Source organism: Macrotis lagotis, chromosome 1 (assembly GCF_037893015.1).
Source record: "Macrotis lagotis isolate mMagLag1 chromosome 1, bilby.v1.9.chrom.fasta, whole genome shotgun sequence".
Lineage (NCBI taxonomy): Eukaryota > Metazoa > Chordata > Mammalia > Peramelemorphia > Peramelidae > Macrotis > Macrotis lagotis.
In genome coordinates this window covers 53,349,229-53,370,676 of record NC_133658.1, presented here as the reverse complement: position 1 = coordinate 53,370,676, position 21,448 = coordinate 53,349,229, and the positions used below count along the sequence as shown (strand labels likewise).

Here is a 21,448-nt window from a genome sequence, read left to right as displayed (position 1 = left end):
GTAAACAGAATTAAGTGTTAAATTAGTTACCTTGGGTAACACAGCTAGCAAATGTCTGGGGCTGGATATGAACTCAAGACCTCCTGCTTCAAAGGTCAGTGCTCCATCCTCTGGGTTATCTAACTAACCTGAGGTGACACAATTATTGTAGCAAGGAGCAGGGCTAGAACTGATCCCAGTGCTTCTTGGGGCAAGTTTTCAAATAGAATCTTGCTCTTTGGGGTAGGATTTCTAAAGGCAGAGATGAATGGATGGAAGTGAAGGAAAAGTATCTTAATTTTAAGAAATTCTGAAAAAATATTTGGTAGAGGGAAGCTATTGAATGTGTCTAGACCACTATCATGTTATGCTTTGTCTGATCTATGTAGACTATGAAGGGATGCCCAAGGTATGTTGAAACCAGATATGTAGCCTCTTGAGAACCAACCTAAGAAGTGGGGAATTTTATTTTTTTGAGGTGAGGAAATAAAATCTTTGAAAGACTAATCCAGTAGAATGGGTTAGAGAAGAGGGTTGCTCAGAGCAGGGAAATGAGTAGGCTTCTATGATAGTACAGTTGTAAAGTTGTCAGCAATGGGAATGGACAGGAGGGTCCAGATATATTAACAATAACAATCCAACACTCAGAACCTACTATGAGCAAGGTCCTTATCTTAAGTGCTCCAGCACCTCCTGGTGGTTGAGGCTCTCAAAGGAATGTCAGCAGACCTCAAGCTCGGGCTCATACCACCATGATGGAAATGATCCAAGTTGGGGCCAAACCATGTGTGTGTCATCTGAGGACAGTGCAAAGAGACTTTTCACCAGAGAATTGGCCAACTCATCACTCATCTAGTAAGTCATCTGCATATATGGATAGAGTACCTAGACTGAGGAAATTGCAAACATTGAAATATTAGTCCTATGTTCAGTCATTAATTAAATTAAATTAATTGAAGGATAGAAAAAATAAAAATAGGAACTATTATTAATGAGATAGCAATAATTATTATGAACCAATCCATCCTTCACTCAATTGTCTTATAGATCTTCCTACTCAATTTCCCCTCCCTACTCAATAAGCTCAAATGGCTCCCTACTCCATTCAAAATCAAATAGAAAATTCTAAGTTTGGCATATCTTTCCAGTCTTCTTATGCTTTATGCCTTGACATATACTCTGTGGTTCAGAAAGACTGACCTTCTTGCCATTCTTCCCTGAGAACACTCCATCTCTTGAGTGCATCTTTTCAGTGACTACCCCCCATACCTGGCATGCTCTCTCTCCTCACCTCTCTCTCCCAGAATCTCTGGTTTTTGTCAAAACTCAACTCAAAATCCAACTTCTAGCAAAGGGCTTTCTCTCCCTTATCTTTCTGCATGTATGTATGTGGTGATGATGATGATGATGATGACGACGACAATGATGTTTGTCCTTAATTCTCGAAGAAAATCATGGCATCAGAGAAGTGATCAGGCAAGTGAGTTGGATTTGAGTGAGAGGGGGCTGTGCTAAATCACCAGGTTCACTTTTCTCCTCTGGAATCATCTGGTTCCAGTGACCAGATATAGATCAAATGAGTCAATCAAGGTTAAGTGATTTGCCCAAGGTCATAAGATAGTAAGTGTCAAGTATCTGAGATCAATGTGTGTATGTCTACATACATAATATACATATGTGTATTTATCTTTAATTATCATTATATGTATGTATATATTCTTTTTGTCTTATGTCTAATTGTTTGCATATTGTTTCCTTGAGGTTGAGGACTGGTTTTTGCCCTTTATTTTGGCCAACATATATGGTAAGGGCTTAATTATACTTATTGAATGGCTGAATAAAATCCAGAGGTCACATTGAACCCATGGTTGAAGAAGGTATCTACAAATGCTTGTAAATGAGACAAGAGGCTTCATAAATAAAGATATTGGGGGGGGGACTGCAGATGTGCACTTATCTTGAACTCAAAGGTCAATGGGAATATATACATATATATATATATATCATGCAATGAATTGAATATAAAACATGCTGAAATTAAAACTGAATGCAGAGTACATATGTAAAACAATTAACACATATAAAACAATACTAAGCTTAACATACAACCCTAGATCCATAATGTGGACCATAGCAGATTTGGAAAGTATCCTAACCAAAATCCAGATTATCCTAACAAATCACAAAGTACATAATATTTTGACTACTATTATAGAAAAGTGAATGCATCCTCACCAAAAGGATAAGAATTGAAAGACATCCTTAGCACATGTAATAAACAAGTCAAAAGCCTACATAAATTCTTTTGGAACAAATATAGACATCACTTCACCAAGCAACAGAAAAGGTTGATGACAGACATGTGCTATTTGATTTGTTGAATATAACCAAAAGTGGTTTCCCTTCAGAGAAAGTCTATGAAATAACAAAGATCCAAGACTGGAATCCAAAGGCCCTTGGTGGGTACCAGCTGCATGAATTTAACTAAATGTGTTGACAATCAAAGTGTCAAACAAATGACAGGTGAAACAGATTTGTTTTGGGGAATGAAGAGGGTATGATAACAATTCAGGAGTAGGTAATTACCACAAGAAATTATAGGAGAATTATTTGTTATGTACCTGGATATGGTGATCCATGTAAGTTAGGAAATCATAGGAATAATGTACTTCATTTACAGCTGCAGGCTGTAAAAATTGGGCACCTGCCAAATACCTAGCAAGATAAGACAAGACCTCTGGTGGCTAGAAGTATCATGCAGCTGTCACCCTCTAAGGACCTATCAGAAATCTGCTATTTTTCATGGACTGACAGATGACAAATCCCCATACTCCAGGTAAAGGTCACAGGATAGCCTAGGAAAGTTAATAAACTGTACTGGAACTGGATTATTAAAACTGTGGAGGGCGGCTAGGTGGCATAGTGGATAAAGCACAGGCCTTGGAGTCAGGAGTACCTGGGTTCAAATCCGGTCTCAGACACTCAATAATGACCTAGCTGTGTGGCCTTGGGCAAGCCACTTAACCCCATTTGCCTTGCAAAAAAAAACTTAAAAAAACCTGTGGAAAGAGAAACAGTGAGAAGTGGAAAAGTTTTTGGAATCCAAAGAATTCTGTTCAAATTCCATTTCTGGTGATTACTGCCAATACGACCTTGGGTAAGTCACTTGAACCTTGGTTCCTCATCTGTAAAATGAGGGATTTGACCTCAGTGGCATCTAAACATCTCTTCCAGATCTATATCTGAATCCTACTATTCTCTATATTGCCCTGTACATAACATTGACCAATTAAAAAACTGAAAACCACTTTTTAAGTAGATGTCACCAAAAACAAATATTCATAATCTTCAAGCACTATATAGCAAAAGAACTTTCAAAATATGGCATCCTAGTGGAAGAGATCAAAATTGTGTGGAAACCAGATGGAGTGTGTATCATCTCTGTTGTGCTGCTTCCTGCAGAAAGTATTTCAGAGATACTTTCTGTGAGCTTATAGTAGATACATTTGCTTTTTTTTACTCATCAACACTTGTATTCAGCTACAAAGAAACAAGCAAACAAAAACAGTTATTTTACCCACCAGTACACTAGTCCACAGAACACTAAGTAAAAAGAACAATACCAGAGTATCAACTTGACCCAGGTCCACCATTACCTGAATTCCATCAAAAAATGATAAAAAGAATGAAATAATCATAATAATAATTTAAGGGGTTGCAAGGTCATACAATAGATTGAATGCCAGACCTGAAGTCAGAAAGACTTACATTCCTGAGTTCAAATGTGATTTCAGATATTTCCTGTGTAAGCCCCCAGGTAAGTCACTTAACCCTGTTTGCCTCAGTTTCTTCATCTATAAAAGGAAGGAAATAGAAAACCATTTCAGTATCTCTTCCAAGAAAATCCCAGATGGGTCACAAAGAGTCAGATATGATTGCAAGTCAATGAACAACAATTTAAAAGGAATATTAAGTACCACATTCTCATAATCTCCAAGCTATATGGAATGGAAAGCTTTTAAATTATGAGATCTTGGGAAGGAATCAAAACCACATCAGAACAGATCCTCCCCATCTTTTTGTCTGCTATTAGAGCTATCCCAAAGATGCCGTTTACAGAACCTGAAGAAAATTAGTTTCTTCCTCAATACTTTTATTCTAATATAAAAAAGCTATTTGATCCACCTGGATACAATTTTATGGAACATATTTACTCTTCCTGGTGGGCAGGAATTCAACTGTTAGCTGAAGCAAACAGGCAACATGAGGAACAGACAGGAAATAGACTGTGCAAAACATTGCTGCCACCTTGACCACCACTTCTTTTGACCTTTAATAGAGACAGCTCAGGATCCAGATTCCAAGAACCCCAGGAATTGTAGTGCCCCTCAAGCCACCACCCCTGCTACTGGCCCACCCATCTTAGCCATTAAGAGGGGGAGCAACCCTTGTGGAGAAGGTAGCTGCCACCTGCCACCACAGATGCTACAGCCTCCCTCCTCAGAGACAATGCCAAATGGCTCAACATCGAAAACAGATATGAGTTTTATCAATGGAAAGGAAGAGATATTATCATCTGTTTTGCTGTTGCACTCTAAGGACCATGGGAGCTTTCCATTGGACTTGCAGCGGAAACCATCCATGCAGGTCATCTCCCCTACTAGAATGTGAGCTCCTTGAGAGTTTGTTTTCATTTGATTGTTTTTATTTCCTCAAAACTTGACAGTTTCCAGTCTTTAATAAATGTTATTGATTGATGACTTTAAAGTTGCCAAATGTTTTACCTAAGTTCTCTCATCAAACCTCCAGACTACCCCAAGAAGTAGGGTGTACAGATATTATCCTCATGGTGCAGATGAGGAACCTGAGGCTGAGAGGGCAGAATTGAAACCCAGTTCTTCCTGACTACACATCTTCTTCTGCCTTTCCCTGTCTCCCTTCTTATTGGAGGAGACAACAAGCATGTAAATAAACGTGACCCATGGGAGACAGGGATCAGTACACACCATTGCCCAGAGAAGGGGACTCTAAACCCCTCATCAGAGATCCCACTTTCCCCAGAACCCAAAGGCATTATAGCTCTTGATCACAGTTTTGTGCTAGCCTAGGAATAAGACTGGTTTTGTGAAAGGGGGCCAGTTACTGTTTCCTAAAATAAAAGGCAGGAGAGAGAAAATGAGAGGCCCTTTCTCCCTTGGGGGCTCCCCAAAGTTACCTGAAGATTAGGTGTAACTGATCCCTAAGAACTTCAAAGTAGAAAAGCAAGGCTTGCTGAAACCTATACAAGTGTGGGGTAATGAGGAGCTTTTCCAAGTTCTCTTTTAGCTAGAGAAGCAAGAATGTGAGAACGCTGTGGCCCATACCCTTCCCTCCTCTCTCAGAGCTGCTCCCACCTCAACACACACACACACACACACACACACACACACACACACACACACACACACACACACACACACACAGAGCCAAATTCTGGAGGCTGTGGTAGGGAACTTAAAAGGACCTAGGTGGGGAGAAGGATGGCCAAGGAAAGAAGAGAAGTGGGGAGACATTGGAGGAGCAACTGTTAGCTGGAAAGTAGGCAGAGATCAGATTGAAGAAGTCTGAAACCTCAAATGCCAAACTAAATAGGCCAGGGATATATCCTCTATTGGGAGGATGCTGGGGGGGGGGGGGGAGAGAAGACTTTCCAAACTTTGGCAAGAAAGAATAGATTTAGGGGAAGGACTCTGTGAATTCTGCTTTGTACCTATTCAAGTCAATCTACTGCAGAACCACCTTGGCCTTCACAACATGGTACCCAAAAGATCCCTGAAAGTGGAAATTAGGTGATTTCAAGAAGGATAGAGACTGGGGCCAGGGGACTGGAGCACATGGTTGGCATTCCTTCTGTCCAGTCATAAGTTGTAGGACAAGTGAGGTTGCTTGCTAAATGAGTAATGAACATGTGGTGGTGTTGGTAGCAGCATGATATGATGGAAGGAACATTGTTTGGATTGGGAGGCAGAGAACTGGATTCAAATTCTGCCTCTAACTTTCCTGCATAGGGATAAATCTCTGTCCCCTCCCTGAAGCACAGTTTCCTTGTCTAGGAGGCCTTTCAACTCCAAAGATCCTATCATTTCTCTCCAGTTGGACCAGAATGCCTTAGGTCATCCCTATTTTCGCCAGGTAAGTTAGAATGAGAGTGGCAGCTTCCCTAGACCCTACAGAATGAAAGCTGTAAAGCAGGGGCGTTAGAATCACTGAGGCTTCCTTTGCTGTGTGAGTAATAGATTGACCCCTTTTTCTCTGCCCCCTGAGAGCAGTTCTCCCATTGCCTCCCACCCTATCCAGCCCTCTACTCCGTGTTCACTGTCTGTGATATGCACCGATCTGAAGCAAGCCCCACATAGATTCTTGACATATTTTCCATTTTCTTTGCAGCCAAGAAATTCACATTTTGCAGGAAGTGAAACTGAGACCCAGCTGAGGAACAACCCAATTTCTAAAGGTAGGTTGAGCCAGCCAACTGGAATTTGAGGGTTGTCTGTGGAAGTTGGCAAGGCTCGCCAACCTTCTGCCCAGAGATGCCCCTTAAAGTTGTGAGCTGGGAACTCAGGAAGAGAGGAAAGAGGAAGGTTAGGGAGGGTGGAGCTTCACCCCCCCCCCCCCCAACACACTACAGCCTCCCTTCCTCAACCACCCTCCTTAACTTCCTGGGCTGTCTTTCTAGCCTAGGCTAATTGGAACTGCCAGCTGCTTCCCCAAGAGAATCCTTTACACTTAGCCTCTGCTCATCAACACAAGGCCCAACCATTCAAACAGTCCAGGCTTTGAGAAGGGGCCAGCTCGTGGAGGGAAGTGATTTTTTTCACAGCCCAGCCAAAGGCTTCGATTCTGAGACTTCTGTTTAGCCTGTCCAAATGTTATCCTGAATCGCAGTCCTGAAGCAGCTGGCTAAATTAACTTTCTGTACACACACCCCAGTCATAATGGACCAGTTTGTTTCACTGAAAAACCCCTCTGGGCAGAACTTGTTTAAAACCAACAAACAAGATTTCTTTTTCCAAGATCCTTCCTCCCCCCCCCCCCTTTTAAAGTGTGCTCACTGTAGTCTGATTCTTTTTTTTGAGGACCCTATCTGCTATTGCCCTTCTCGAATGAGGGGAGAATACTGGCCCCCTTCACTGCCTTTTAGCAGCCTCAGAGAGACATCTGAGAGTCCAGAGGAGCCCAACCCTCCTGCTTATCTCTCTTTTCTGCCTTGCTTTCCCCCTTTCCACCACTTCATTAGGAGGGTCATTTACATGAAAACAGGTTATTCTGTTCCTTATGAGCCTGCCTTCTCTGCTCATGGGTCTCTCCTGAGGTCACCATCCTTTGCTTTCGAAGGGAGAGCTGCAGAAACCTATCTCGGGCATCACTAATGTTATTAGTGACCATGCCAGTCAAGATAAGGGTCCTCCAGCCTGGAGCAACAGGCTGAAAAAAAACCCAACTTCTCCAGGGTTCAGGAAGGAATGTTCCCCTAGTGGGAAGCCTCACACAATTAGCCACTTGTGTACTTTGGTTGTTTTTTTGACTGTCCTTTGAAATCTGAGTCGTGGGCCAGTGCTGGAAGCAGGATGTCTGGTCCAGGATGTTGGATGGAAGACACTAGATCGGATGGGCCAGTTCCTCAAGCTGGTGGAGCCAAGTGGGCACTGGAAAGCCAGGTGTGAGTCAGGGCAGCTAGCACAACCAGATCTCAGTGAGTTTGCAATGGGAATTTTCCATGGGGACAGGAGTAAAAGCCCCCACTGGCACCGCAGCTATAATCTGATTAGGGTATGGAATAACTTATCTAGATAAGGCAAATTTCAGCAGGGATTTTATTTGATGGTTTTCCCCCAGCATGTTTTGGTGGCTTTGGGGTGGGTGTTCATTTGTTTTTTGGCTTGAAGTCACCTTTGATTGGAGTACTAGAGAGTGGAGGAGGGGTGATGGAAACAACATGGAAAATGGAGGGGGTGGAATTTTCACCCTCCCTCCAGGTGCCCCATTTGGTAGTTTCATTCACCCTATGTCATGACTCAGCCCCTGAGTAGTTTATAGGCTAGCGCTACTCTGAAGAATGTCCACAGGAAAAAGATTGTATCCCAATACATGGACAAGGACATGAGAAGGAGCACAGAATCCTCTCTCCTGGGAATCCAACCACAGACCAAATCATCATCATCATCCCTTCAGGTGGGCCAAAACCCACTTTCTGGGGACATCAGCATCAGAAGGAAAGGGCTACACTGAGTGGCAAAAGATGAGAGGTTTGGTATAAGCACTTCTATAGTCCTAGCTACGAATCTTATGCAGGACCATAAAACTCTCCTTATTTCAACTCTATGACTTGGAAATCACTCATGTCTTTGGTCTTTGAACTCTGCAAGTTTCCTCAAGACAAGGACTTCAATGTTCTGTTGTGTTTTTTTTTCCCCCATCCACCAAGGAGAGACCTAGGATAGTGTAAAAGGCATTAGTCCTGAACTTATACTAATAACAAAAAAAAAAATAACAAAAAACAAAAAAAATTGTATCATGCAAAAGACTTTCCCTGTTTCAATCCTATAAGATAGTATCCAGATTAATAACCACATTTTATAGATGAGAAAATTGAAGTGAAAAGATTTGAAGCTGTTTGCTCTGGATCACACTGGTAGGAAGTATTTACACTAGAATATAAACTCAAGTCTGCTGCTACACTCTCTCTACTATGCTATATATTAATTGTAGAATCACAGACTTTTTAGAACTAAGAAGGGACTTCAGAGCAGTGGTGTCAAACTCAAATAGAAACAGATCTCTGCAGCTTCACTTCGATTTAGAAAACCACACATCAGCATCACCTATATTTTATTGTATTTTAAAAATGTTTTTCCTTTAACATTTTTCAATTCCACTATTTTTTATTTTTATTTTTATTTAAGGCAATGGGGTTAAGTGACTTGCCCAAGGCCACACAACTGGATAATTGTCTGAGGCCAGACTAAACTACTCAGGTCCTCCTGATTCCAGAGCCAGTGCTTTATCCACTGTGCCACCTAGCCTCCCCTCAATTCCATTTTAATCTGTCTTTCTGGCAACCTTCAGTCAGAGCTTGAATCCTCTGCCTGTTTTCCATCCTCAGATTTATCCTTCTCAGTTTTATCTAGAGACACTAAGGCTCAGGATGGGAAATGACTTGCTTTATGCACAGCTAACTTATTCAGGGTAGGCATTCAAACCTAGATCTTAGGAATCTAATTAATTTCCCTTGCAATATGCTACCATCATAGCTAGCTCTTATAAAACATTATAAAGTTTGTAAAGCATTTCACAAAAATTATCTCATTTAACCTCCACAACAGCCCAGGGAGGTAGACATATATTAGAAGTTTTACAAAGAAAGAAACTAAGACTAAGGGATTAAGAGATTTACCCAAGGTCACATAGCTAGTAAATATCTGGAATCAAACTCAGGTCTTCCTGCCTCCAGCATCACTCAACTGATGAGCTCTCACCTTCTTTCTAGCTAGGGAATTCATAGAGACCTGAAGCAAACAGATAAACTCCAAGCATTTTAGCTAAATATTTCCATTGGCTCTACAGCATCAGATGATTAGCTTTTTGACTCTGAATAAGTAACTTCCCTCAAAATTCACCAGATGACTCACATTTCTTAAAGTTTGATTTTCCAGCTGTGAGAAATGAGTGGGTTAAACTAGCTATTCCCTTTTACTCCACAGCCTCTGAATAACTGTCTTAATAACTCTTAATAATGGCTAGTTTGATGGGGAAAAAATCTAGAAGAATGTTCATTAGACTGTAAGCTCCCTCAGGAAAGGAGCTATGCTTTTGCCTTTCTTTGTAGCCCCACCCCCCACCCCCGTACCAAGCACAGTGTCTGGCAAATAGTACGTGCTTAATAAATGACTGACTCTAAGACCCAGGGTCAAACTTCATAAGATCTGGAGAGGGAGAAGAGACTTTTTTGTCTTCTATTTCCATCAACACTCCCAACCCTGAGATAATCTTGCCACTGTTGGTACACCAAGGCCTGGAATCAAAAGATCTGAGTTCAAATACAACCTGAGACTTGTGACCACTTTACTCTTCTCAGTTAATAAGAATTCTGAGGTAGTATTTGACTTCAGATCTTAATTCCAAGTCTTACATGGTACACTTTGCCACCTCTCAGGGGCTTTCTTTCTCCCAAAAGGTTTGCTGTCCCACCTTCTATAGGAAATCCTCCCCAATCTCTGCCTTCCCTCTGTTAATTATTTCCTATATATCCTGAATATAATTATATAACTATGTAATATATATATATATATATATATATATATATATATATTTGTTTGCATGTTGTCCTCCCCAATTTCCCATCAAATTGTAAGCTCCTTGAGGGCAGGGCTATTTTTTGCCTCTTTTTTAAATCCCTGTCCTTAGGTTGGTACATAATAGGAGTTTAATAACAACAAAATTGAAAATAAGGATGAAAAGATGGTAACATTAGCTTCCTCCATTACCAGAGTGGTCAATTATCTCTTCAGAGAATCCTAGGATGTTAAAGCTAGAAATGAGCTTAAATATGATTCTCCTTCAGCCTTCTCATTTTGTTGGTAAAGAAATTGAGGTCCTGAGGGGAAGTGACTTGCCCAAGGTCACTCTCCAAGTCAGAAATATAATGGAAATTTGAACCCAGACTTCCCAACCAACTATCAGCTCTGTGCTCTTTCTCCTACACTATTCTGCACCTGTTTTCCAGACCATGCACAAATGAGACAATAAAGAAGACAGGGTGCCATTTTCCTGAGTTTCCTCACACTTGCCCTTTGAATTCTTCCCAACTGCTAAACCTCTGAGTCAGGGTCCTCAGTCAGGAGGCTGGATAGCTATTTCCTCTGATCAGAGCAATAATGCAATAGTCAATATGGCCTTTGCGATGGGAGAGTGTTTCCTACCCAAGTGGTGAAAGAGGCTGACCCAAAAAAGGGCTTCTTTATGTGGCCTAATGAGTATGGCTGTGATAATGTGGCTGCCTTTGGCCTGGCTCATTTTATTTTGGCAAAGAACCTTTTCCCATTTAAGCAGCGTAAACAGGCCTTACAGTTGAGGCTTGAGTCAGCATAAATGACTCATTGTTGTCCAAGGGCAACCTATGAATGCCAAAGAACTGTGTGTGTGTTCATTTTGGCTGGAGAGACAGAGGCTGGTATCAGTCGGAGGCTCATTTCATTGAGCAGAGTTGTGAAACCACTGAGGAATTCTAGAATGTCAGCCCAAAGTGGCCAGTGGATTGGAGAGGCAGCCAGATAAATGGTCAGATCAAACCACTGCTGCCCCCCATTTTTTCAAATGCAGCCTGAGAGAAACAAGACACTGCCCAGGATGCCAGGAGAGACCCTGCCCTGTGATTTCCCCAGGGTGTAGATAGAGTTAGAGCTAGAAGGGGCCAGCTTAAACTCCCTCATTTTGCAGAGAAGGAAGCTGAGGTCCAAAGATACAAGGCAGCTAAGTGATAAAGTGGAAAGAGTTCTGGGCTTGGAATAAGAAAGACCTGAATTCAAACTTGGCCTCAGTCACTAATTGTGTGACCCTGGGCAAGTCATTTGATTTCTGTCTGCCTCAGTTTCCTCATCTGTAAAATTGAGATAATAATGCCTCCTACATCCAATAATGCCATCTTAACTATCCAAGGGTAGTTGTGAAAATCAAATGAGGTAATGTATGGAAAGTGCTTAGTAATCCTTAATGTGCCATTTAAATGTTCTGGTATTATGACTACCAAAAATCCTTTAAGATAATAATTAAGTGCAGATCCCAAATACAGGAGCAACCTGCTAAGGTCAAAAGGGTACTCAGTGTACTAGATCATGTGGCATGAGTTTGACTCTTGGCTCAAAGACCCTGAGTAAGCATAGTTAGCTAAGTAATAAGCTGTAAGCAAGCAATCGAATTTGGGGCCAATGTGAATAAAACTCAGAGGTGGTGCAGAGGATAGAGTGACATCTCTGGAGTTAGGAGGACCTGAGTTCAAATTTGACCTCAGATACTCACTAGCTGTGTGACCTTGGGCTAGTCACTTTACCCTGATTGCATTTTTTAAAAAAGACTCAGAGATGCTTATAAATATTCTTAATTGCTATTTATCCCCCTGGACTGTGGAAGAACATCAAGACATTCTACTGACACTGGAAATAAGTGGAACAAGAATGATGTGAAGGGACGGCTAGGTGACGTAGTGGATAAAGCACTGGCCCTGGAGTCAGGAGGACCTGAGTTCAAATCCCTCAGACACTTAATAATTACCTAGCTGTGTGGCCTTTGGCAAGCCACTTAACCCCATTTGCCTTGCAAAAACCTAAAAAAAAAATTATGTGAAGCCATTTCCTAAAAGCCTCTGTGACAGAATATAGAGCAATTGTGGAATATGTGTAAAGAATAGACTGAAATGAAAGGGGCAGTTTTAGTGACTGAGCTGATCTGGGATGGTTGGTGGTATGAGTCAGTCAACATTTCTTAATTATTCACTATGCTCCAAAGACCAGACTGTACCTTGGGGTAATGAAGTGGTCCCTGCCTTCCAGGAGCTCACATTCTAATGGGTACACAAGAAAAAAAACTATGTTTATACAAGAGAGATGCCAAAAAGGAGGAAGGAAAACTCAGAAGGAGACTCTAGTTAGGAAGGAGGGGGCCTGGGAAAGGGCTCCTAGAAAAGATTGGAGCTAAGTCTTGACTATAGACAGGAGATTTAGGAGGCAGAGATCAGGGAGGAGGGAGAACAGTCTAGGCTTGGTAGACAGTCAGCAAATACATAGTCAAAATCAAGGGACGGGCTATTTTGGGGAAGGAAGAGCATTAACTGGATCATAGAGCACTAGGAGGAGAGTAAAATATAAATAGACTAGAGAGTTAGAAAGGGGAGGAGTTTTAAAGGTCTTTAAATATCAAACAGTGCAGTTTATATTTGATCCTGATTTATGTTTGTCCTTTCTTGAAAAAGAACAAAAAAAGATAAAGAAAAAGAACAAAACATCAGGGAGATGATGCACGATAAGGTGATATGACAAGCAGATGAATTGGATTTGAGTGAAGGGGGGGGCTATGCTAAGTCACCAGCCTCACTTTCTCCTCTGGAGTCATCCAGGTCCAGTGGCCAGATATGGATCAAGTCTATTGGAGATGTTCCCAGAAGCAAGGCAGTCAGGGTGAAGTGACTTGCCCAAGGTCACACAGTTAGTAAGTGACAAGTGTCTAAGGCTGGATTTGAACTCAAGTCCTTCTGACTACTGGAGCAGTGCTTTATCCACAGCACCACCCACAGGTAATAGAGAGCCATTAGAGTTCATTGAGACAGTGAGGTGGTCGAAACTGAACTTTAAGAAAATCACATTGGCAGATGAGCAGAGGGTGGATTGGACTATAAAGAGACTTGAGGCCAGGACATCAATCAGAAGACTGATATGACCGTGGGAGCTGAGGAAAGTGTGTGACAGTGCACCTTGTGACAGAGAGGGGTTCATTTTGTCTATATTTTCCCATGTACATCTCACTTCCTTGGACACAACATAAAGTCCTTGAAGACTTGAAACTTGAGTTGCTATGGGCAACAGCAGGCTGCTCTGAAAGGCATTATCTCTTTAGTCATTATTGAACCACTGCCAGAGTTGTTGGTTATAGGATCCTATGTTGAAGGCTAGAGGGAAAACAGGGTTTAGTTAGAACAAAGGCCTTGTCTTTATGGAGCATCCAGTCTACCTAAGGAGAGAAGATAGAAATTTTTATAACCATAATATGGAATAGCTCATGATGAGTGCAGTTAAGGCTTCAAAAGCTGTGCAGGGATTGGGAGCTATTAAACAAAGAGTTAGAGATCAACTCCATAGAGTTTGTACAGTTAGAACAAATATAATCTATCAGTTAATGGCTCCAGATCTCCAGTTAATGGCTTCAACGTCTTGACTCTAGAGTTGAGAACTTCTGGACACAGTGGTAGTTCTCATGTGCTATATGAACACCACACAGATGTTAAGAAAATGAAGTTTTCTTTCTCATAATGGCTAGGAAGGGAAAAAAAAATTGGACTCTGATTCCCCTCGGAGCCAGAGGACTTCTATCCGATGCACTGCTTTTCCAACATAGCCTAGCACTCACATAGTCAGGAACCTCTTCTCCACACACACAGACTTTGCAGATGTCAACATTTGATCAGATTTGATGTTATTATCCTTCTCTCACTTGAGCTGATTTTTAAAGGGAGGGAGAATGAACCAGTGGCTGAGTTTTCAAGAAAAATGCGTTCACCGAGCGTGGGTGAACAACCTTTTAGCAATTCTGGGCCACAGCACCCAACAAAAACTTGTCAAGGACCGCATATGGAATTTAATATTTATTTATGATTACAATGTATCTTATCCCATATTACCAATGAATATAATAATAGAATGTAAGAATGTAAGAAATTATGGACTTTGAGGACTTCATGCAGTCAGCCCCCAGGCTGTAGGTTGGCCATACCTGATGGTCACCCACCTGTAGTGAAAGGGGGCAGTGGTCAGGGCTCTTTCTTCCTCTGGGCTGCCACAAGGAATCCTGGGTGAGGCTTAAAGACCAACATGGCTTATTTATACAGTAATTTAAAGTTTCCCTCATAATGCAAGAAACAGCCTTAGCATAATGGCTATAGCACCAGCCTCAATTCAAGTCTGACCTCTGGCACATACTAGCTGCTATAACCCAAGACAAGTCGCCAGGTTTCTCCATGTACCTGCTGACCTGAATTTGGAGAGAGACTTCTCTCACTGACAAGCTCTCTATGCCAATGAAATCTTAGATCCAGTCTCCATGTTTTCCTTGTAGCATCTACTGACAGTAGATGATGTAACTGTTATCATACCCATTTTTCAGATGAGGAAACTTATGCTTTGAGAGATTGCATGTCTTGGGATCATACGATTTAGACCTGATAAGGACCACAGAGATCAAAATCCAACCCCTTCATTTTATAGATGAGAGATCTGAGCCTCAGAGAGGAAAAATGATAGCCTAAGGTCACGCAAGTCGTAAGTGGTAAAATTGGGGTTTGAGCTCAGGTCATCTGACCATAGATCTGATGTTCTTTCCACTCTACTAGAGGTCACACAGCTAGCAGGAGGATTGAATGCTTGAGATAAGAAGTTTCCGATTGTCCCCAGAGCTGTTTCAAGTCCAGACTGTCCCTGAAAAGCTTGAGAGTATTCAGTCTCAGGAGATCAACCAAGGAATCACAAGACTAAGGTTATATAACCAACTTATTAGGTCAAGGATCTGATAATTCACTAAGGAATCGTTACTGAAGGGGAGAGGGAATTGTCAAGTCATCAGTTCATTTCTTCACCGGTAAAATGGCAAGGCTCAGAGAAAGACGAAGTTATTATGAATCAATCCATTGAGCTGCACCTTTATAGAATGCTCCCTGGAATTAAATGTTATTGCTTCAAATCTCCCACTTGTGTGGATAGGCTGTACCAATTATATTCTCCCCATTTTACAGATGAGAAAACTGAGTCACAAAGAAGCTCTGACTTGACCCCCCTTCGTCCCACTAGGAGGCTGAATCTGAAACCTAAGTCTTCTGTCTACAGATATAGTGTTCTTTCCAAAGCCTCAGCCTGTCTCTCTCCAGTGATCTCAAGCTCTAATGTTCTGAACTTCTTAACACTACAATTATAATAAGGAAAGTGGGAGCATAGATTCCCAAGGCAGAATTGGTATCAGCTCCCATAACCTGAATGAGACCTGTCTTTTCAAAGAGTGCTGCTCACACTTTCACAGGTGGTGAGTTTGAAAGTGATGAGGTTAACATTCAGGGGGCTAGTCTTTGAAGTGATGTTTTTAAACTCACACACAGCAAGTTGATTAGCTACTCTGCCTTCAATGGCCTGACCCTGTGTCTTAGAGTGTTGCCATGAGCCTTGAGTCTTGGCTTGACCAAAACTAGATGCACATGTAGCCAGCATGACCCTTCTCTAAGCTTTGGTTTCTTCACACATAAAATGGAAATAGCCATTCTTATGCCATGCATCTCACTTAGTTTTTTGGAGAAGAAATAATTGATAATTAAAGAGAAAAATATTATTTCAGTTCTTGTACTCCAGTGAGCCAGTCTATATTAAAAGTGTTTTGTCAATGCTAAAGCTTCATCTGATCAATGTAAGGAGAATAAGATTTCAACAGTGTAAGGGACCTTGCAGATTATCTAGTTCAAGCTCCTCATTTTACAGATGGGGAAACTGAAGCCCAGAGAGGGAAAGTACATGCTCTTGATTGCTTATCAAGTACAGGATGGAAATAAGGGGCAGGCAGGATTAAGCTCAGGTCCTCTGCTGCCAAACCCATTGCCCTTTCCAGCAAAAAGGACAATGACGATTAGTTGTTAGGGAACATCGAAAGCATGGAGGAGAGGCACTATTGGGTGGAATCTGTCCATGGGAGAAGAAGGTACACAGGAAGCTGGGTCTAGAGAGCTGAAGTATGAGACTTTCCCAGCTGCTGCTACTGAAGGCTTGCCTTTTGGTGAAAGAGGAATATGAGTTCTCTTCCTGCCTGTACCTCACACACACTTCATCACCACCATCACAAGGATGAAGAAGCTGCTAACATCAGGGCATTAGACACAAGCAGCTTCTGAAACCCACAATAGCCCCACTCCTCCAGAGTCACATTCTAGGTAGAGGAAGAAGCCCCTCTACTGGTCATCAAGTGAAATAGAATGGGAAATGGGAGCTACATAGTGCCTTTGGAAGGGAGTTGGGAGAAATCTGCAATGAGCAAACCATTTCCTTTCCTATACTTGATGGTAGAGACCACCCCAGGACAAGTGGATGGAGCCCTGGTCCATTGCAGGACCATAGGAGGGGGTTGTTAATGGCAGAAGAGAAAAGAATGTCTGCCCTTATTTGGTGTGTGAGCAATGTGAATCTAGGTGAAGGGAAGAAACTTGCTCCAGGTCAGACAGCTGGAGTTCAGAATAATTGTGGCCCCTTCAACTAGGCAGGTCACCACCAGCTTTCACTCATTCAGTAAGCATTGATTGAGCATCTGAGTGACAGGTAACAAGGACAGGTGTAGAGGTTACAAAAACAAAAATGAAATGTTTGCTGCCCTTGGGGAATTTGCATTCAATTAATGTATATTAAGTGAATGCAAATTTCCCACATACTATGATCCCTGGTGCATGCATGCATGTGGGTGTGTATATATGTATGTGTGTATGGATGTATGTATCTAGGCATATATTTGGTAGACTTTGACTTTAGCATCATCAGACCTGTAGATCTCTCTCTAACAAAGGCTCTTAACCTACTTTGTGTCTTGAATCCCTTGGACAGTCTATGTACCCCATAATAATTTAAATGCATAAAATAAAATGCATAGCATTAAAAAGGAAATCTACTATATTAAAATTACAATTATCAAAATATCTAAAAACAAGTTCAGAGGTCCCCTGAAATCTGTCTTCCAATTCCTTGGACTTCAGATTAAGAATCCCTGCTCTAGCATTTTGAAGCAGAAGGTTTTGTCTACTCATTTTTCATTGGACATTTTAGAAATCCAGCAGATAGAGCCATAACTAGGAATTGTGGCACCTAGAAAAATTAATTTGGGGAGTCAGCATGGCAGTGGTCTAAATTAGGAATCACCAAACGTATTGGTCATCTAATCCTCTAGGTGGAATACTTTTGAACACATACCCTCAGTTTATTAAAAGTCTGAAATGCATCTGTGAACTCAATGATTTGGAAATTTGCTCCAGTGATACAATTTATGACCCTTCCATGCCTGCCTAACCTCTAAGATTCTTGCCCATGTCCTCCCCCATATGTATACCACAAGGGACCCAGCCAATAAGCTGAGGCCTTCCTTATTTTCTTCTAATATCAAGTTAGTATCAGAGTCTACTCTGACTATACAACCAGCCTTTCTTTTTTCAAAAACTCTTGCCTTAATTTCTTCTTATTCTTTTTTTTCTTCAAGGTTTCTCATGGGTTATATAGGTCTAACCTCATATGGGAGATATGAGCAAACTGTAACCTCAATAGGAAGGGGAGAAGGAAGGAAGGAAAGAAAGAAAAAGGAAGGGAAGGAAGGGAGGGAGGAAGGAAGGAAGGAAGGAAGGAAGGAAGGAAGGAAGGAAGGAAGGAAGGAAGGAAAGAAGGAAGGAAGGAAGATCATACCATCCCTGGGAGGTATATGCTAGTATTATTATCCCTATTTTACAGACAGAGGTTAATTGACTTGTCTAAGGTCACATAGCTAGGACCTATATGAGACTACATTTGAACTTATTCATGCCTTTACTTTTTGATACCTTTCTTGTTCCTCCTTAAGTGAGTCAGACTTAGACTCAGCGAGATAAGAAGCCACCTTGTGTTTGGTGTATAGCTGGGTGCTTTATGATATTAATTTTTATAAATGTAAATATACCAGTAAGCAGTAATGTTCCCATGAAAAAGAATCCTATTAGAAACTTAAAAGTGCAATCGATGAGTCAATTCCATACTCCCTTCCTCCACAAAATAACAAACCATCTCAACCCACACCACCCATCCCTCCCCTAAAAACTCACAGAATAGGCAGAAATTTCAAGCAATTTCCTGAAGTGGGAAAAAAAAATCTTAATAAGAAGCACTTCATCGACTGAACTCCACAAAATGGAGGAGGACTCAGCAGTAAGCAAAACACAGGTGAGGAATGGGCTAAGGTAAAGTGGGATTCCACCGGCAACACTGGAAGCCAGAGCGGGCACGATCATCTTCCCAGAGGTGTCACTGCCAACCTGCCAAGTCCCCATCTCTGTCTAGGATAATTCTTCAAAGTCCAGCCCCAATACTACTGGTGCACTCGGCAGAAGCACTTGATCCCAAAACCCTAGCTAGGTTTCCTCATCTGAAATATGAGGGAGTGGTGGCTATTATTTTTTTAGGTTCCTTCTATTATCGATCTGTTCTGTGATGCAGCAAGAAAATCTATGAACTTGGGGGCGGTCAAAATTTGTATAATTGCAATGCAGTGTCAATACCTGTCAATATATGTATGTTTATATAAAAACATATACATATATGTCTGCCTACATGGTACATGTTATGTGTGTGGATGTGTATACATGCATGTGCATGTTTATATGATCTATATGTCTACATATTGACATATATGTGATGACAGTTTGCATTTGTAATCCTAGGTATCTTATTTGATGCACTTAGAAAGATGATTCTGAGAAAGGGTCTCTAGATCTCACCAGTCTGTGGCCAAACAGGACAAAAACATAAAAAAGGTTAAGAATCTCTGAGCTAGAATTTTCCTTCATGAAGCTTCCACCCCAGTTAGAAGAGATTCTTCCTTCTAACTCAATTCAGTTCAGCAAACAAATATCAACTCTAAAATTGAGGTTCCTCCCCCTTTCCTCAGAGAGCTTCCATTCCATATTAAAAAATAAGTAATCTACATCATAGAATTTCTCTACAAATGATTCCCTCCCTCAAGCTTGCATCTGTTCAACTTTTCTTCCTCTTGGTATTTCCCAGGATTTAGTATAGTAAGTAGGTACCTGATTCATATTTGCTAACTCAAATTAAAAATATAAAAGAAAATGACAATACATTTTTGAAAAGTAGCTGAGAAAATAAAAACATAAAATATATTTTTAAATACCTGTATTATTAAGTTGCACAGTTTTCAAGAAACAAGTTTGAAAAGTGTATAGATGAGATAGCTGAAGCAAGCAACCAAGAAGTGACTTGGTCATTTAGTGGACACTTGTTGGACTTTGATGGAGGGGAGCAGTGAGGATGGGGTGCTGGCTCCACTGCCAAGCCATGGGAAAGTGATGTACAGATTGGCCCAAGTTACCTCCCCTACTTTTCATCCCACACTGCTGTTCTCTCACTAGCCTCGCCTGCTATTGTGGATTGAATCCTACTCTCCTTGCTCCAGGGCTAAGGTTTGGCTTTGACCTGGGTTTGGTGGTAGAAGCAGTGATCCCAAAAGCAGTCATGGATTCTCTTGTTTTAAATTTGTGTGTGTGTGTGTGTGTGTGTGTGTGTGTGTGTGTGTGTGTGTGAGAGAGAGAGAGAGAGAGACAGACAGACAGACAGACAGACAGACAGAGACAGAGAGACCAAGAGAGGGACAGAGATGAGTCTGGGGTGGGGTGGGGGGGGAGGGTGGAATACAAGGAGTTATTATTAAATGTTTCTAATAAGAAGTGGATGGGGGTAGAGAAAAAAGTGTTGAGTTGTGGTGAGTGTTGGATATGCTCCATCTTTCCACCATCTGATTGAGGGTTTATACACTTCTATACCTCAAGAGGTATGGGCATCTGACTTTGGAAACCATTGGTCTACAGTGGGAGTGACCTTGAAAAAAAGGAAAGGTAGTTGTTGTATGATAGGTCCAGAGCAGGGGTAGGGAATGTCCAGCCTGTAGGCTATACAAGGTGCCCAGGAGGCAGCATCTTGTGGTGAGAAGTGCACTGGGTGGGAGTCAGGAGGCCCGAGTTTTTCCTAGACCCAGCCTCAACTCTTCCATCAACCAACTGTAGGACTGATCAAATCACTCAACTAATCTATAGAATGAAAATGTTGACCAATATCCAATCTTCCTTACAGGTCTTCCATAAGAATTAAAAGAAATAGTGAGTTGAATGGGCTTTGAAAAGTTAAAAGTGTCGTAGAAACGTGAGAGGTTACAGCTAATAATCCTTTAAATTGAATGGAGAATTGCTACAATCAGAGTAACAATAACCAGCATTATTCTAGAATGCTTTAAGGTTTACATATGTAAGTTCATTGGGGTCTCATAAACATCTTGTGAGATGAGTACTCATTGTTCCCAATTTACGTTGAGGAAACTGAGCTTCATGGGGCTTTGACTTGCCTATAATTACACAGCTAGTCATTGAGGCAAGATTTCACTTGAATCTTCTTGACTTGAAGTCCAGAATTCTATCTGCTGTACCACCTAGCTGCCTCTAAAAACACCAGGAATCTGGATTTGAGTTGCATGGGTTCAAATCCTGTCTTTAATTCTATCTGTATGACATTGAACAAGTAACTCATTTAACCTTTATGAACGTCAGTTTCTTCATCTATAAAATGACATGATTGAACAAGATGCGATCCAAGGTCCTTTCTAAGTATCTCTGATCTCATTGCATTGATTGCAAGGGTTGAGAAAGACCTTAGACAACAATTAGGATCCAATTAGGAAAAGTGATTCACAGAGGGTCACGGAGTCAGCAAGAGTCCATCCAGTCCACTGGCTTGATTTGGCTTCATTGAATAGATACAGAATTGGATAAAAACAATTGTATGATGCCCAAATAGAGCAATGAACCTGGAGTCAGGAAGACATGAACTCAAACCCAACCACAGACATTTACAGCTTCATCTTTAGAATGATAATAGTAATAATATTAATAATTCTATAC

General features: G+C 41.3%; 1 protein-coding gene across 1 annotated transcript in view; it reads left to right on the top strand.

Moving 5' to 3' along the window:
* The window catches only part of ZNF469 (zinc finger protein 469), a 142,511-nt gene that overhangs the window by 105,218 nt on the left and 15,845 nt on the right, over positions 1–21,448 (top strand). Inside the window, exon 2 of the mRNA XM_074201388.1 lies at positions 6,406–6,472. The gene's annotated coding sequence lies outside the window, so the exon portion shown is untranslated. The remainder of the gene's footprint in view (positions 1–6,405; positions 6,473–21,448) is intronic.